At 44.3% G+C, this 15692-nt stretch overlaps 1 protein-coding gene across 4 annotated transcripts in view; it reads right to left on the reverse strand.

Annotated features, from left to right (window-relative positions):
* Positions 1–15692, reverse strand: part of rassf8b (Ras association domain family member 8b) — a 128880-nt gene that overhangs the window by 40897 nt on the left and 72291 nt on the right. Inside the window, exon 1 of one of the 4 annotated variants that reach the window (XM_073066054.1) lies at positions 266–575. The exons of 2 other annotated variants lie outside the window; for them this stretch is intronic. The gene's annotated coding sequence lies outside the window, so the exon portion shown is untranslated. Of the gene's footprint in view, positions 1–265; positions 576–15692 lie in introns of those variants that run through there. One more of the 4 variants, XM_073066053.1, reaches the window with a different exon arrangement.

Here is a 15692-nt window from a genome sequence, read left to right on the forward strand (position 1 = left end):
AAAATGCAAAGCCTCTGCCAGGATGGTCGTCCACCAAACACTTTCAGAGTGAGGAGGAAATCTGGATTCAGTTAACAAAAACACGACAGTGTAAATCCATCTCCTTTCGAGCTACCCGTTGAACGCAAAGGGCAGTTGCTGGACCTTTCATCAGCTTAATCTGCTGCCTGGACTTCAATAAACCAAATAAATTCAAAAGCTTTACTCCTGCCTTTTAATGTGACTTGTCTGCGGTAACTGAAATTTTACAGCGTTGATTCCTTACCCACCAGGAACACGCAGCTTCCCTCTAACTCCAACTGACTGGCAGCGAAGAGGCTACGGATAATTCAGCTTGCAGTTAAACATTCCATTGTCTGCATTCGCAGTGCTGGCTGACGAACTCCATCTCCACATCCCTCGGGGCGCTCTGTCCTTCGTGTCACACTGAACTCTGAACATCAGGCGAGGAGAGGAGTCTTTCGAGTGGTCATCGGGGGGAAAAAACCTAACTTGTAGAACTCGGTATGGACAAGCCCACCAGTTGCATCATTCCGTGACTCTCTTCCTCCCTGCCCCCCACACTTTGCCATCCGGAATTTTCAAAGAAAACAGCTAAGCGGGAGTTAGAAACTTCAAGTAATGAAGCACAGGGCCAGGTTATTGAACCTTCTCTCCGGCAGGGTTTACAGTACTAAGAAGAGCTGACATCAGCTGGTTTATGCAAACTGATCCTATTCACGTTTATGGTGACAAGATTGGAAACTGATGGCTTCAGCCGAGCTCCCATCCAAATAAAATTAGTTCCCTGCCCCTTAACAAAACTGACAGTGTTTAAAAGTTCTGTTTTCGTCAATCTAGGTTTCACTGAACTCGCATTCACAAGTAAAAGGCAAAAAGGATCCGAATTTTCCCCGCACTTACTGTTAGGTTTCCTGCACATTCAAGAAAAAAATGATAGGTTAAGATGTTAAAGCAAAAGAAAACGTTCTGATCGTTCCCCCTTGAGGGGTGGAGTTAGGGGAGTGAGAGAAGACGAACTAAACAATGCACAAAGACTTTTAGATTCAAGAGCAAGACTGACCAGTCTGTGACATGTAAATGTTTACGCATTGAGACAGTACTATACATCTTAAGGGGGCCCTCACGGGGGGATATTCAGCCATACCACACTCCTAAAACAGCCTGCTCCCAAACCCAGTTGAACTGTTGCCACATTAGCCTTCTCAGCAAATCTATTACCATAGGAGGCAAGCCACTGCTAATGAAAATCCCACTTCCAACTATTTTTAAAGAAAGAATTGCAAGCAATAATGGTGGGCCGTTATTTAAAGGGACAGTCCACACAGCAGTGTTGTGTACATACTGTACAAACTGGCCCTGGCCCCCTTGGCTGTGGCACCCTCAGCTTAAAACTATCAAATCCAAGAGCCGATGATTCAGTAGCTGGGGTCAGGTACAGTTAAGGGTCACAGAAAGATGTGGGTTAATGCTGGAGTCTGAGGACCTAATGATTTGTAGACATTGTTTAAAAACTACAAGAGAAATAAAGTCCTCACCAACTTCACTTAACCACTGGTAAAGAGCGGATGGGGAAAAGACTATGGTTTGACCAGAAAACAGGAGGTCATCCTAATCGCACTGATAATTCCCTTAGAATTTCAACACCTACAGCAACTGGAGCATTCACAGACTGACATCAATTATCTTCTTTTACTGAAGAACTGGTCAGGGTTTGGGAATGGAGCAGCTGGGCCAGTTCATTCACAACGGGCCAAAGGGCCTCCTTTTGTTCTGTTGGCAAAGTGACTGGAGTTCCACTGCACATCCAAATTGCTACCACTGATACTGATACATACTGTATGCTTGTTGGCTCATTGTACCTAGGTCAACTCATTCAAGCAACTATAAACAATGCACTCTCATACCCTTACAATTTATTTTTCAAGTATCTAATCTTGATTAAAAATCAAGATGTTAACTTCTACTTATAGCATGCCTTGCCATGTATATATGCACAGACTTCACCTTGTGAGCATGTTCTTTTATAAAACAAAGCTCCCACACCATCTTAAAAGTTTCCTTTCCCAGGCAGTTAGTTTGATCCACCATTCTAGTTAGTCCTTCTCTATTACCTCAGTCACTGTACTGCACTGTAAACACTTCACACCACCTGAATACACGATCCTATGCACATTCATTCCATAGAAGAAGAATAGCCCCTAACTCGGCAGTGGAGTTATCGGGGCACCGTCATGACGGTGTTTCTGTAGCAAGCTATTCTTGTTTTTATGAGGCCGAGTTGCTAGCTCGATGCTCAACCCGACTCGGATTCGAACTCGGGACCCTTCGCTCCGGAGTCTGGTGCTGATATTATTGCACCACCAAGCGGGACACATTTATTCCATAGCCATACTTTAACCTTTAATTATCTCAAGGAAGTCTGGGGAAGTAATACATTGCAGGGAGTCTATTAAAACTCACCATCACTGTATGTTACATGCCCTCTTCTCATTACTACCATCAGAGAGGAGGTACAGGAGCCTGAAGACCCACACTCAACGTTTTAGGTACGGCTTCTTCCCCTCCACCATCAGATTTCTGAACAGTCCACGGACACTACCTCACTATTCCTCTTTATTCCTATTGATTCTACAATGTCAGTGATAATAAACATGAATCTGATTTAGATATTTGTAACTGCAGGACATTGGTACATTATTACAATGTACATTATTACTCTGTACTTCATTATTAGTGAAGCCCGCACATTGCTAAATTGTGTTTTTAATTGTTGGGCTGTAACAAAAGAATCTCCCACTTGGGATCAATAAAGCATTATTATATTCTTTAAACTCTTTGAAAGCGTATGTGGTAATTCACAATCTAATCACCATTGTGTGGTCCGAAGCACAGTGTGTTAAAGACGTGTGGTAGAAGACATCCCGAAGCTGATGGGTATGAGCGATACGATGAATAGAGTGATGTCATGCAGACTAATATCAAACTCTATGGAAGGGAGTGAGCTGTAGTTTAGTGAGTAATTATCAGTTGCAGAGCTGGGAAGGAAGGCTAGCAAAAGGAAATTCCCTCTTCATAATTCAATTGCAAACAGCTCTTAACCATGATAATCTTTACACAGGCATTAAAGTCTCAGGTTACAGAAATTTGCTTCTACAGAATTCACAAAAAATTGACATCCGGAATAAAATTTGCTTTTGTGGAGTATGTGCGGGGACAAAAGTGCAAGCAATTACATTTTTATAGCATTATGACATAATATTTAAAACATCATGCCATAAAAGATATATTAATTATTAAAAATCTTATTTTTCTTGACACATGCACATGGTTTCACATTACCAGAGGGAAAAAAAAAATCACAAAATGGCCCATATTTTAGGAGTTCAGCACACCTCCCCTCACCAATAACACAGGGTCACCTGTAACATGTGGATTAAACACCAAGGGATGAGACACAGCTGGCAGAAGGATTAAAACTTGTTTATTTTAAAGTTCAGTAATTGGATGATCTCTGCCATATACACTCAAATCAAATCCATCCCCCCCCCCCCCACCTCCAAAACTTAGAGGGTAGGAGGTGTTTGTCCAGTTCTTGCTAAGGCTCTGTGGGCACGGAGGTGGGTGAGGACCATATTTCAGGTCACCAGTGAAACGGAACTACAGACAATCCCCCGGCTACACCAACATTCCAATCCTGAGAACTCCCCTTCAACTAATTTTCTTGTATATCACTACAGATCTGTAAGTACAGAGTGAATGGCAACTTGGGTGCAAGTTGGAAGGCTGACAGCTGGGTTTTGGTTTAACTCAAATCCTAGTACAATACTGTATTTTACACTATAGCTAGCTATGAAAATATCCCTGGGTGTGTATAATCACTGGCAATTGTCTTTAATCTCCCAATAGCCACACATTGTAATTCCACATCCCATTCTGATATGTCAATCCATGGCCTCCTCTACTGTTAAGATGAAGCCACACTCAGGTTGGAGGAACAACATCTTATATTCCATCTGGGTAGCCTCCAACCTGATGGCATGAACATTGATTTCTCTAACTTCCATTAATGCCCCTCTTCTCCTTCTTACCCCATCCCTTATCTATTTATTTATCTATCTATCCTTTTTTCCCCTCTCTGTCCCTCTCACAATTGCTCCTTCCTGCTCTCCATCTCCCTCTGGTGCTCCCCTCCCCCTTTCTTTCTCCCTAGGCCTCTCATCCCATGATCCTCTCCCTTCTCCAGCTCTGTATCCCTATTGCCAAACAACTTTCCAGCTCTTAGCTTCATCCTTCCCCCTCCTGTCTTCTCCTATCATTTCAGATCTCCCCTTCCCATTTTCAAATCTCTTACTGTCCCTTTCTTCCATTAGTCCTGATGAAGGGTCTCGGCCCAAAATGTCGACTGTACTTCTTCCTATAGATGCTGCCTGGCCTGCTGCATTCCACCAGCATTTTGTGTGTGTTGCTTGAATTTCCAGCATCTGGAAATTTCCTCATGTTTGCATTTCACCAAATTTAAATAGGATTTGGGACTGGAATTGGAATAAAATTTCCCCATATTGTTGAAGAGTATCCATTCGTTGTACTATAGTATATAATTACCCCCATTACATTGCTCTACACACAATTCCTCCATTTCATCAAATACCTCAATACTACCCATAACCAGCAGAATATATACTACAACCAGAACACGAGTTTATTTTCCTGTAACTAACTTTCCTATCTTGAAACTTCTAGAAGAATTTGCAAGTCAAATCTCTGCAGGTCAGGTCATTTGTAGCCTAGGGAGCTCCTGTGCTCTACCACAGCCACAACCCTTCTTATATAGAACCCTTAATGTTGCAGAACGTCCCAAAGTCCTTTGAACAGATTTGGATACCAAGCCACATCAAGATGGCCAAACGCTCGGTTAAAAGTGGTGGTTCTTTCGAGACAGGTGGACAGCAAAACAGCCTATCCAATCTCTCCTACTAACTGAACCCCTCCATTCCAAGGACATCTCTTCGCCACTCTTTCTAGCAACAATCTTGCACTCAGATATATTCAGAAAGAGAATGTTTAATGTTATTTATAGTATGTTTTATGTATTGCACTGTGATGCGGCCACAAATGAACAAATTTCACAACATACATGTAGCAATAAACCTAATTGCCATGATGGGAAAGAGACACAAAGAACCAGTGAACACCCCCCACAGCAATGGCCACCCCACTTTGCTCGCTCTATTACTGGCAGCTGTTCCTGCATCCCATTTGTCCTTCTCTTCAGCATAATCTACTGGAGGACTGCAGTACTATGCCTGTCCCGTTCACCCAATCCTACAAGCACGAGATTTACTTGGCCCTTTATGATCGATAGTCTGTAAGGGAGTCAAATGAGTCCTGTTGGACTTGAGGATAAAGATGCTCAGAAGGTTCTTCGGAAGTCAAAAATGAAGTGTAAATCTTCTGGTTGCAGCCATTTTATTGTAAGTTCATAACAAAGAAATACTGTAACAATAAAGCAGAGCAGCAGGTAACAAACCCTGACAGTAACCAACTCACTCTAACAGAGAACCCACCGGGTGCTCGACACTGAAAACTGGCCGAGACTGGACATACAGTGCAAGGGAATCTCCTCTGATAAGAATAGGACAATTCTGATTTATGCTGCCCTGATACCTCAGGCTCACAGACAAAATCTACAAAAGTACAGAAGCAGGTATACTACAAATGACTGAAAACCCACGGGATATTTTTATTTATTGAGAGAAAGTGCAGAATTCGTCCTTCTGGCCCTTCGAGCTGTGCTGCCCATCAAATCCAGATTTAACTCTAGCCTAACCACGGGACAATTTATAATGACCAATCAACTTGCCAACTGCCTTTGGACTGTGGGAGGAAACTGGAGGAGCCGGAGACGGGGAGAACGTATAAACTCCTCACAGACAGTGGCAGGAATTGCTGGTACTGTAAAGCGTTGTGCTAACCACTGCACTACTGTACCACCCCAACATACAGACAAGCAGGTGATTATACAAAAAGATCAGGAAACAAAGTTAAACTACAAGTAACCATTTCGACTCTAATCCAAAAGTCCTGATGCAGGGTTTCGACACGGAACAACTGCAGATCCATCCTGCAACATCCAACATTGATGCTGTTCAACTCAGTGAGCTCCCCCAGCAGTTTGCCAGTTCCTTCAGAATCGAGCAGCTATAGAATCTTATGCCTGTAGTCAAACGATGCTCCAAGCCATGCCAGAGTTGGGGTTACAAAGATAAACCTCGACTACTCACCTCAAACACCAAGGAGACACTAAACATGGTGCCTCTGTAAAATCCTCCAAGTCACTGGCAGCTTGAACACACCAACATCCAAGTCCCAAGTTATGTTCCATTCACTCTGGAGACGAAAGAGTTGGAGGGGGTGGCAGCAAAGCCCTCCCCACCATTGAGCACATTTACATGGAGGACTGAAGCAGCATTCATCAGCAAGGACCCCCACATGCTCTCCTCTCACCACCACCATTGGGCAGCAAGTACAGGAGCCTTAGGTCCCACACCACCACCATCAGAAACCGTTACTACGCTACAACCAGCAGCCTCCTGAACCGGTGTGGATAACCCAACTCACATCTCTGAACTGATTCCACAACCTATAGACTCAATAGCTTACATTCTCAGTATTAGTTATTTATTGCTTATTTGCACAATTGTCTTCTTTTGCACATTAGTGTTTGTCAGTCTGTTTTTATATAGTTTTTCATAAATTCAATTATACCTCATTTTCCTGTAACTGCAAGAAAATGAATTTTAAGGTAGCAGATGGTGACATATGTACTTAAGATAATAAATGATGTCTTTGAAATCTCTTTCATGCTTGACGCCAGGCTCTTGAAGAGGCTGTCTACTTAGAATTCAGTCACGGCAAGAGATTACCCAGCGGACAGAGGAAACCTCTCGACGATGTTCTCAAAACCTCCTTGAAAAGGATAATACAACGTCTTTACCAAACCTCAGTCCAAAACCACTTCAAGTGGTGAAGCAGTGTTTCGGAATCCACAGAAAACAGAGCTGGCTTCACGGAGGGCAGTTACGAGTCAGTTCTGAGCTCAGGGACAGGGTAGTGTCTATGCCTTTGCTCTGCGTTCGAAGGCCAGCAACATCAGATGTTGGGCCAGCAAACCAGTGAGGGCAAGGGCTGGTGGCCCACCTCATCAATTCCTCCTCTCTTCTGCATCTGATCTCTTTTACAATCCAATCTCTGTGACCAGGATTTAAGTCCTAATTATTTCATAAACCTTCTAGTGACACACGGAGGCTTTCCAGCTACACAAATGTTAGTACCATTGATGGTCTGACATCATTCACCATTTCCAAAGCAGTAGATCAATCAGCTTCTTGCGCATGCCCTGAACTTTAATAACATTAGTTCAGATGAAGGACGTGGACCCGAAATGTCAACTGTCCATTTTCCCCACAGATGCTGCCTGATATGCTGAGCTCCTCCGAGACAATGTGCATTGCTCCAGATGCCAGTATCCATAGTCTCTTGGGTCACTAATAGATCCAACCTCAACCTTAACTTCACGTTCCACTCAGAATATGAATCAGCTTCATTACCACTGACAAATGTCATGAAATTCGTTGCTTAGTGGCAGCAGTACAATACTACACATAAAATATACTATAAATGGCAGTACGTAATAAATAGATTAAATAAGTTGTGCAGAAAGAGAACAAAAATAGTCAAGAGGTATTCATGGGTTCACTGACTATTCAAAAATCTGATGGCAGAGGGGTAGAAAATGTTCATCTAACTTTATCCCCTCTTGCTTATCAGATTACCTACCCCTGCCTTAAAAATACAGCGGATTCAGTTAATTGGGACACGTTGGGACTGGTACATTTTGCCCAGTTAAGCAGTTGCCCCAATCAGCCAAAGTTTCATGGAAATAGTTAAAAAAGGTATTACAAAAAAGACAAAGCTACCATTTAATGGATTAACAAATTATGTATTGAAATGAAATACAGAACAAACTGGAACACTACCAATACTATTACAGTATTATAAAACTGTATTAGTTCCTAATAGGTGTCAACAAAGGAATTCATCCCGTGTACACTGCCGTGTTCTTTTGATTGGCTGTAAATGAACAAAATCAGCATGGACTCCTAGTGCAGATGATGGACTGGCTTCATACAATGCGTTCAATGACTGCATCCTCCAAATCTTCATTTTCATTGTAACATTCAAAATGATTGTCAATACCTTCAAATTCCTTGTAGTTTTTAAAATGCTGAAGAAGTGTAATCATTTCATTTTCACTCCTGGTCATTTCTGGTATCTCCAAGCCTGAATGCTTGAAACTGCAGTGAGCAGAACTGTTCTGAATTGTCTTACTGCTCATTTCCTGCCAACTACCAGTGACAAAAATCACTGCTTTTTGAACACAAAGACGTGCAACTGACGCTATTTAAAAACTGTTCACTCTGAGCATGATGTATTGTCTAACAGCCACACAAATGCACTGACTGATACGAGTTAGAAACTGCTTGGCAAGTCTCCAGCCCCAATTTAGCTAGGTAGTGTCCCAAATAAATGGAGAGAATCCTGCCTACTTTCTTGATTAGTTTTTGTTCTTCATGTGTGGCTTAGCTACTAAGCCTGTCGGAACCATTTCTACTCAGGAGAAGGGGCAAGGGTGGATTACTGGCACCTTAAAACCAGTCACTTCAGACGGTTGGGGCTTGTCAGCCGTGGCTAGCAGCTGATCTGGGAGAAGGAAGACGCTGATCTGAAACCTCTGCTGCCTCATGGCTATACCCACTCATGGAGTAACCCAGAGGAAAATCCGGAGCTGGAGTTGCTAAAGCCCATGTTGAGTTTGACACTGATTAGCAACTCTTGATGCCAAACTTTATCGGTCTCTGCCGTTCCTTTGGATTCATCAGCTGGGTGGAAAGGGGGAGCCTGCTACAGGGGCAACAGCTTGCTCTCCGTATCGGACTGCCCTGGCTTGCATATCACAAACAGTTAGGACACAACATCCATGGTCGATTCCGACCAATGGAGGGCATCATCCAAACACATGTTCAAAGGGAAAATAACAGAAAGCAGAATATAGCGCTGCAGAGGAAATGAGACGATAAGGAGCTGGATTGAGTAATCAAGAGGTCATTTCGATCCTCCAAGAGGTCCATTCAAAAGCCTTATAGCAGCAGGATAGAAGCTGTTCCTGACCCTGGTGGTATGCATTTTCAATGGGACATGGCATGTCAGGGAAGCAACGTGAAAGGTCCCCAATGACTAGCAGAGACTCCTCTTGAGAGATCAGAACCCAACAACTAAATTATATTATCCTCATAAATGCACTAACAAATGTTACAGTCCCTTTTTAAATTAATGAAATGTAAACGGCTCACTACTTTCTGATTGGCATCTATAGCCTCATCCCAACATGCCCCTTACTCAATGTTTATAAAAGCCAACACAAGCACGATGCAAGTTTTCAAAAGCCGGCCACCAGCCTCCAACAAAAGGAAATCCAAAGCGCCAGCATTGCCGGCAATGGGAACAGGAGAAACTGAATGGAGTTTGGTGACTGACAAGAAGTAGCTGCTATTACACAGGAACAACAATCCCTGACAAGCTCTTCACAAAGGAAACCAAACCAGGATGCAGGAAGTCACGTACGAGGTCTGGCAAAATTGAAAATGCTTTCAAGTGAAGTAATTACAGACAGACGTGAGGGCCTACTGCCAATAACAAGGGCTACAAAACCTCTATATTTTGTGCTTGAAGCATCACAGGTACAGGCACTGAACTTAATAGTAACTGTAAATTGAAAGTACACTATCCATTTACTCACCTTTAAATAAACTCTTCAGATTGTCAGGCCCTTTCTATGGAATTCTGAAAGACTCTCTGTCATTTGAATATCTGGTCAATGATTTCCAAATGTGAGACTCAGCTCTTCAACAGTACTACAGCATCGTTCCCCTCCTGTTCAAGTCTGTTATAACTTTTTTAAAGAAAATATTAAAACCTCAAACGTTTCCTTGCTTCCTTCTGTGCACTTTCTAGGGTGTAGCCCATCTGGTCCAGATGTTTTCACAGACATTTAGCTCCTCGTATTTCTTCCAACTTGCATTCTGCCCAGCTTCCTCTGCCAAAATGACCAGCTCTAAAATTTGTGCATTGTCTTCCTTCATTTCCCCTTCTCAGACTTGAACTGACATTAGTTGGTGGGTTGAAGGGGTGGGGGGGGGGGGGGCGGTTTGTAAATAAAGAAAAGATGGCAAGGAAGAAGGGAAAGCACAAACCAGAATCCAGCTCAAATTTGGAGAAACCAGATGTTTCGAATGTATCCTTTAAAGCTCACACTTAATGAGACTGAGCTCTGAATCAAGGCCAACAATTAAACCCTTTTGTGTTTGCAAAGCCTTCACCACAACGGACCCTCGGATTAGCAGAAAGCAGTAAATACCAGTTAATTAACTAGGTATGAACTTAAGTTCTGCAACACAAGGGTAAATGTTGCATCTGGAATTCACATTTTGAAAAGTTTCGTAAACATTTCCTCTCTCAGAACTACAAACTGATTGAAACATTTAGAAACCTCCCAATGAACTAATCTCGTACTAAACAATTCCAGACACAAGATTTCACAGCATCAGGCCCAAGTTCCCCCGGCTTTAACTGTACGGCAAGATTAATGAGTAAGAAAGACAAAGCCAACCCTAATCAGCCTCCTTTAAAGAGAGAGGCAATTCAGCAGAAAGTTGTGCAATGATTGTTGCTGGTCTGGTACAGCCAGACAGCAGGGAAGTTCAAATTCCCTCAGTTTGTGAATGGGATATTTTGCTGAAAGACAAGAGTAGGCCATTCTGCCCCTCAAACCTGCTCTACTATTCAATATGTCCATAGCTCATCATCTAAACTCAGTAATGCAAAATAACATGAGAATCTCAGGAGGTCAAGCAAGATCCTTGCTCAGAAGTGGGCAGCTACTGTTTCGGGTTGAGACTCTTGACTTGGTCTATCCAAACTCAGGTCCACCTTTCTCCCCACATCCCTTGATCTCCAGCCCCAAGAACAATATTCAGCTTCTTCCTGAAGACATTAAACGAGTTGGCTTCAACAGCTTGCTGTGACACAGAGTTCTACAAGCTCAACATTCTCCGGAAGAAAACAATTTTCCTCATTTCTTAACTGATTTGCCTTTCAGCCTGAGACTGTCACCTCTGGCCAGGACTTCTGGCATGATTCTGATGCACCTGAACTTTGGAAATAAACTGGCAAAAAAGTGGCAATGGAGAAGATTTTTCTTTAAAAAGAAAGCCCATCCATTCCGTGATATCCTTTGGGGAAGGAAGAAGTAATCTTTGCCCGGTTTGTATCTGACCCCAGCCCAGCACCAGCAATAATTGCCTCTTAGATACCCTTTGAAGGTTTGCAATATGTCACAACATTGTAGCCAACTCACATTTCCTATTCCCTGCTTCTGTGACAATGAAGGAAGACATTCATCTCCAAGGGCACATATTGTCTTGAAGGCCAAACCCTGTTGCAGATAACAGAGCTGGGAGTGCGGGGGAGGAGGCGAGATCACCCCGCACCACCTCAACCATCCTTACCTACCATCCAGATCGTGAAGTCACAGCCCCAGGAAGCCAGCATCCCAGGTTCAATTCTTACCTCAGGTGTTGCATGCATGGAGTCTGCATCTTCTCTCTGTGACCACGTGGTTTCCCCCAGTGCTCTGGTTTCTCCTCAGCTCTCTAAGACACGTAGACCAGTAGTGTGAGTGCGTGAAGTGCTCCTGGTGTGTGGGTGAGCAGTGGAGTGGGATGAGGGAGAAAATACATCTCAGGGTAGTATACGGTGACGTGTACATACCCTGATAATAAATTTACTTCAGCTTTGACATGACAGGACGGGACAAAGGTCCCTTTTCTGGGTGGTAACCATCAACGTCTTCCTTCACCGCACTCTAACTCTGAACCAGACCCTGCCAGGATTATGAAAAATAAAGTATCGGTCTAATCATGAAGAAAAAGATTTAGGAAGCTTTCAAGGCCGGCATTGACACCTCTAAGAATAAAGGTCTGAAACACAATTATTCATAAAATAGGTCACCACAGTTTGCATGCTCCGCATCAGTCACTTGAGAGGGTTAATGCCCTGTAATCCTGCTGCTGATTGGACCCTGGGTTTAGTAAGCTGATTTAACTGTCTAGTTCAGTAATCCCTTCACAAGCCAACGAAAGAAAATGTAATCAGGGAGTTCAATGTCCAGACGACCATCATCATGCTGGTTTCTGGCACCAAGGTTAGCCAGTCATCACAAAACCCTTCAGCACAGAGGTGGCACCACACATATCAAGTGCCTGCAGCCTCCTGGGTTTGGACAACTGTAGGGCTGCAAGGGGCTGTCCAACTTCCAACTACACAGGACAGAGAGAACACCATCAGCTTCCCTGAGAAGACATCACTCAGCGCAAACACAGTCGGTAACGGATCGACAGAAGTGTCCCGTCATCCGAAGGTTGAGAGCCCTGGCCAAGTTACAAATCAGTGTGAGGCTGAATGGGCGAGGCCTACAACTGGACACAATTTATATTAATTTGTTAGTGAGCACCTGCCCCAGCCTCTCCCCAAATGAGGGTACTCCATCCCATCTCCTGACAGTGGGAGAACAGTCATAGAGCACTAGAGCACAGAAACAGGCCCTTTGGCCCATCCAAAACAGGTCCACTTTCAAAGTAAAGCTCTCTTGCTTTACACCGCTTGTGTTTTCTCTCTGCCGCTTGTTGTTTTTAATGAAAAAACACCTAACATTTAGAAGGGAAGGAGGGAGGTAAAAAGACTTACACAGTGAATGATAAGGCACTGAGGAACAGAGGAACTGGGAAGCACAACTATAATTCCTTGTTAAGTGGCATCACACATGTTTAGAAGAGGTCATAATCTTTTAGCACATTGGCCTTCAGAAATCAAAGTACTGAGTACAGGAGTTGGGATGTTATGTTGAAGCTTCATTTGGAGTATTGTGTACAGTTCTAGCCACCTGCTTACAAGTTAGTTATCAATAAGATTGAAAGAGTACAGAGAAAATGTAGAAGGATGAGTTACGACAAAAGGTTGAATTGAGTTAGGATTTGAGTAAAGGAGAATGAGGGGAGATTTGATAGAGGTAGTGGAAAAACCTGCTTTTGTTTACCTTGAGGTTGGGTGAGACCAGGACCAGAGATCATATCCCTTTGGGTCAAGGGTAAACTGTGAAGTGTTTAAGGCGAACCAGAGGGTGAATTCTTCACTCAGAGGGTGGTGACAGTTGGCAGCGGAAGTGGTGGATGCAGGTTTGATTTCAAAACTTGAGAGGTTTTGATCAGTACATGGATGAGTGAGGTGTGGAGGCCTATGCTGCAGGTGAGGGTCAATGGGAATAGGCAGAATAACAGTCCAGCATGGACCAGATGGGCCAAAGGGCCAGTTTCTGTGTGGGAATGCTCTATGATCCACGATACAGGCTCACATGACATTGCGGAACTCCCTTTCTTGAGACAAAAAACGTGAAACCCAGCAGCCCACGTGCACCCCGCAATCACACTGTGACATGCCTTGGATCGTCTGCCTAACACTGGCCAGGAAGCTCACAGGCTCTCTGAAACAGTGAGAAATACATGGAATAGCTTTATTTATCACAGGCACATGAAATGTGTCGTTCGTGCCAAGGCACATCAGTGAGGACCGTACTGGATTGCCTAAAAATGTCGCCAACATAGCACGGTCACCACTCACTAACCCTAACCCGTACACCTCTGGAACGTGGAAGGAAACCCGAGCACCCAGGGGAACCTCACATGGTCACAGGGAGAATGTGCAAACACCTTACAGACAGCAGCGGGAATTGAACCCAGTCTCTGATCACTGTAAAGCAATGTACTAGTCACTAGGACAGTGCTGCTCACTGCCGGAGTGTGCTTGGCATCACTCGAACCCACCTGAAGGGGACAGTGGAGACCTCTACCCAATCCCATGTCCACAAGACAGTGCTTCTTATTGTACAGCAATCCCTCTGTCAAGATCTCAAACCGGCTCTCAAATGTAATCTTAAACTTAATGGGTTTCTGTGTTGTACAAGTCTATGTAAGAAAGGAGGCCCTGGCACTGGAGGAGGTCTCGAAGTTCACCAGAATGATTCTGACATGAAAGGGTTAACATACGAGGTGTTTGATGTCTCTAGGCCTGTACTCATTGGAATTTAGAGAAACTGGGGGGGGGGGGGAACCTATCGCATACAGAAAGGCCTAGGTAGAAAAGATCTGGAGAGGATATTTCCGAGAGCAGGGAGTCCCAGGACCAGAGGGCACTGACTCAGGATAGAAGGACGTCCCTTACAGCAGAGATGAGGAGGAATTTCTTCAGCCGGGGGTGCTAAATTGGTGGAAGTCATTGTCACAGACAGCTGTAGAGGCCAAGTCACTGGGAATATTTAAAGCAGAGGTCAATTAACAAGGGTGTCAAAGCTTAGGGAGTGGAAAGGGAAAATAAATCAGCCATGATTGAATGGCAGAACAGACTCGATGGGCCAAATGGCCTAATTCTGCTCCTTTGTCTTATGCTCTAATGATCCAGACTTTACCACTCAACAAGTCTATATCAATCACCACTCGTCTCAGTCTACCCTGATCCCATTTCATTCCCCCCACCCCCCCCCCCCCCAACAACCCCAGGGGTGATTTACAGCATCCAATTAACCTACCGACCTATGTGTCATTGGAATGCGGGGCGGAAAAGAAAGCACCCGGGGGAATATTACAGAGTCCCGGTGAGAATGTGGAAAATCTACACCGATGGTGCTGGAGGTGGGTCGCTGGACGTGTGAGGCAGCAGCACTGGCCTAGTACCAACAGGAGACCCTCCTTAGGAGTGTCCAGGCACAGAAATGGATCCAGATTACAACGTCAACTTCTCAAACATTTACAACAGAACAAAACACAACGGCTGATCAGGAACACTAAACGTTATGGTACAGCTTGATAAAGTATTGGCCAAACATTTTTGATCATCACACGATAGGAAGGATGTACCGGTAATTCTACTGGAGAGGGTATGAAGCAGAGTCATCAGGATGCTGCCTGGATTGCAGTGCTTCAGTTCAAAGGAGAGTCCGGGCAGACAGGGCCACTGTTCCTTACGGTGGGGGAGACTGAAGTGGGCAAAATTATGAAGGGTCCAGGTGGTGTGGCGAAGGTACGTCTCTACCAAAGGAGGTGTAAGGCACTCCTTCCCTCTATTTGCCCACAGGACACCCTTGGACAAGGTGTAGCACCTGCTTAGCCCCCACTCCCCACCCCCCAACCTCGAACAGGGCCATATATAGCCATGGAAGCAGGTCGTATGAGCAGCCGGTGCATATCACAAGTCCTGGTTATGCGACCACTGACGCCAGGCAGGCAATCTCTGAAGGGTATTGATAATGGCTGGGGTCACTGCACGGAAGGAAACCACTTCTTTTTGGAAAATATTGCTTTGAACAATCACGGACAAGGCCACGATCACCCACGGCATACCACATGCCACATAATGACAATGAAACTAAACAGGGTACTTGGTGGGAAGCTTTGCTCCATTGCAGAGAGGTCCAACAGCAGAAGCCACAGGGTTAGGGGGACCGAGGAAGAACTCCCCCCACA

Source organism: Hemitrygon akajei, chromosome 14 (genome assembly GCF_048418815.1).
Source record: "Hemitrygon akajei chromosome 14, sHemAka1.3, whole genome shotgun sequence".
Lineage (NCBI taxonomy): Eukaryota > Metazoa > Chordata > Chondrichthyes > Myliobatiformes > Dasyatidae > Hemitrygon > Hemitrygon akajei.